This window comes from Zingiber officinale, chromosome 9B, assembly GCF_018446385.1.
Source record: "Zingiber officinale cultivar Zhangliang chromosome 9B, Zo_v1.1, whole genome shotgun sequence".
In the NCBI taxonomy this organism is placed as follows: domain Eukaryota; kingdom Viridiplantae; phylum Streptophyta; class Magnoliopsida; order Zingiberales; family Zingiberaceae; genus Zingiber; species Zingiber officinale.
The window spans coordinates 95,873,870-95,877,508 of NC_056003.1; the positions used below are offsets into that span (position 1 = coordinate 95,873,870).

The window sequence follows — 3,639 nt, forward strand, 5'->3', positions numbered from 1 at the left end:
AGAAAAACCCTCAATGACATCGGTGGAACAACATCGGTTTTAAACAAAAATCGATGTCTTTGAGTATTTTACACCGGTTTTTTCAAAAACTGATGTCTATGAGCGCAGATTTTCGCTCATAGACATCGGTTTTTTTAGTCGATGTCTATGAGCGTTTTTTTTTCGTTAATAGACATCGATTTTAACAACGGTTTTTAAAATCCGGTGTCTATGATAAAATAAAATAATTTAATTTTCCCACCACTACTTAGTGGAAATTTGCAACACTTCACTTTTCCGTCTAAACCTAAACTTATATCGCGCTGTCCACCGTATGCAAAATTTAATTTTCTCATCTTGATTGCCTTCTCATGGATCTCTAGGGTTTTTCAGCGAATCTCACTGCCCCGCCGCCTTGTTCATCGTCTTCCAAGGGGCGCCATCTGTGGCTTGAGGCGTTCCTCACCGACTTTGATCGCTCTTTGGGATCATCCTGTTTGTGGCATCTTCCTGGATCGCCGATTGCATCTGAGTTATTTGTTTGGGTCGTTTGATGGACTTCGAGCAACTAGATCGGTACGGAAACAGGAGGGGCTACCAGGGGGCGGGGACGTCTCAGGTTCCAGACAGAAGCAACAAGGTATGCTTCCACTAGCAGGCGGGGCGATGCAACCGTCACCCGTGCCCCTTTCTCCATAGCGACCCGCCGCAGACCGTGCTCGCCGATGGAGCTGCACTTGCAAGGCCACGTGTCTAGAAATATTGCCTCTGCGGGTGCGCCGCCCTCCAAGTGGGGTAAGGGTCGAGCGGGTGGCAAGGAATCTGCAATTACTTCCTCGCTGGAAATTGTAGTTTCGGAGATAAGTGTAGGTTCCTGCATTCGTGGTTCATGAGTGATAGCTTCTCTCTCTTGACCCAACTCCAGGGGCATCAAAAGGTGGCTCTTTTGGTTTCTTTTGCTTCACTTGCTTTTGGTGGCTGATAGTCTGAATATTCTGATAGGTAGTGACTGGTATCGCTCTGCCTTCAGGGTCTGATAAACTCTACTCTTGTAGCAAGGATGAGTCTGTTCGTGTTTGGGATACTCAAACTGGGAAGGTATTGATGCTCTTCAAACTCCTTTACTACATCGATAAAGGAATCACATAGTGCCTGACTCTTGCAATTTTGTGGAAGTGCGTTGGAGCCATCAATATGGGAGGTGAGGTTGGATGTATGACCAGTGAAGGTCCTTGGTTATTTATTGGAGTTGTGAATGCTGTCAAGGTCAGAGCTCTTAGAATATGTTACCATCATGTCATATAAGGAAATGGAGAAATGGATTTGTTTGTATGCTGGTTCAGGCATGGAACACACAAACAACAACAGAGCAAGCCCTTGATGGCCCTGTCGGACAAGTTTACGCTTTGACCGTTGGTAATGGTATGCTATTTGCTAGAACACAGGTGCTTCTTTTCTGTCTAACATTATTTGTTATACCTTTATTTTAGTGCGTGTTGTTCATTTCATGATCTCCATACATCATGTGATGTACATTTTGAATGTTTTCAACTATGCCTTAACTTTGTGCAGGATGCACGAATATTGGTGTGGAAATTTAGTGCTGCTGGGAATGTCTTTGAAACTTATAAACCCTTGCACACAGGGATACTTATATTATGCTTTTTGTTATCCGTGACAGTATAGTTTAATTAAAAATTGTACTCATTGGAATCTTTCAAAAGATTTTGTGAGTAGAGTTACGTAATTTTTCTCCAAGAAGCAATCACTTCCCCTCCTGTAGTTACCTAGCAGTCATTTTAAACAATCGTATGATTTTAGTCTAACTTTAAATTTAATTGAAATTGAAATGCATTATCTGGGATTTTATTCTCACATGAGATAATTGCATAAATTTGTGTAGTCTAATTCAATTGTGTTAGGCATCTAACATTGTTTCCATAGTCAAGCTAACTAATACACCAATATCCAGTTATCTATGTGCTATTCATATCGTGGCCAGTTAAACCATTATTTAAATCTATGTTTTAGATTGTTTTTCATACTAGCATGTTGTATCACTCTTTGCTTATTCCTTTGCTGTAGTATCAACTTGAAATATGAGAATAATCTTTAAGCTCAATCACAATTCAAGATTTATTAGCATTTTGAAGAAGATGGTGTTTCAATATTGCTCTAAAAGGTGATATTAGTAATTCTTAATTTAATATTCTCCTCTATTGTAATATTATTTTAATGGTGATTGTCTGAGGTTATTGAAATTTATTATGTCAATACAAGTAGAATCTTTTTGAGTTTTTGAGGTTATCTGTTTAAATAAAAATCTTCTCTTCCTATTAGCTAATTCTGTTGCTTGCTAGTGATTATGCTTATCTACTATTTGCTTTACTCTCACATGTGAGAGTCAGTTCTTTTCTTACATGTTTGTTTATATCAGATATTTAAGTTTATTTTATTTATAACAAATACTCTCTTTTTTCTTGTGTTTAGGAAAGTGAAAGTGAGGATGATGGTCTTGACATGGGTGATGATGATGATGTTGAGGAACCTGAAAATGAACCAGAGGTTGTTAGGAAAGAACCAACCATTGAGAAACCTGCTCCTGTTTCAGCACCACCCAAAGATGCTGAAAGGCAACTGTCAAAGAAGGAGCTTAAGAAAAAGGAAATGGCAGAGCTGGATGCACTTCTATATGAAATGGGCATTGCAAATTTTAATTAGTTTATTTTTGATAGATAGTAAATTTTAATTCACTTGAGTTGCTTCATACATATGAAGCGACTGTTTAATGTGTGTTGAATTTGTTTATCCTTGTTATGCAGACAAGAAGCAATTGGAGCAAAGTAGTGAAGGGGAGAAGAAAGAAAGTGCTGGTGCTCCTTCAGAGAATAGAATCTTAAAGAAGAAGAAATCCAAGAAAGAAAAATCATCAAAGGAACAGGAGGAGAATGATCAGAATCAGGAGAAAAGAGACATTGAAGCTGAAGTGGCAGATGCATCTAGTTGGCGTAAAGGAAAGGATAAAGAAGGTGACCTCCATGAGGTAGAAGAAATCAAGCAAAGAGATGGATGTCGAACAGTTGAATAAAAGGGCTTCTTACTTAAGTAGTAGGCTAATTGGTACCTCAACTAGTCAATTGGTGGATACGGACTTGATGTGTATAATATTTATGTGGATACGAACTTGATGTGTATAATATTTATGTGTTGGTTACATGGATATTGACTTGTCTGTATAATATCGGTTTTTCACTGTTTCGGAAATCGAATCTGTGTCGTTAAACAATACTGATATTACATCAGTTTTCCACTGCTGCAAAACCGGTGTCATTAACTAATATTACATCGGTCGTATATCGCTGCCAAAACTGGTGTTATTAACATATAATATTACATCGGTTTTACACCCGATGTCGTTAAGTGCTACTACACCGGTTTTAACCCGATGTCTAAAATGACAGACCTTTTACATCGCCTTCATAGACATCGGTTGAAAATGTAATAGACACCGGTGGGAAACCGATGTCTATGAGGGTTTTTGTTGTAGTGCTAGGGAATATGACATCATAATTCCTAAACCAGATGAACATCCTCACCATCCTCCTGTTAACTGTATTACTTTCTTTAGGGATCAGTTGATAGGGGGTTTAAGGTTTCCCA

At 38.6% G+C, this 3,639-nt stretch overlaps 1 pseudogene; it reads left to right on the forward strand.

Moving 5' to 3' along the window:
• Positions 1-298: 298 nt before the first annotated feature.
• LOC122024694 lies at positions 299-3,193 on the forward strand (annotated as a pseudogene).
• Positions 3,194-3,639: the final 446 nt, after the last annotated feature.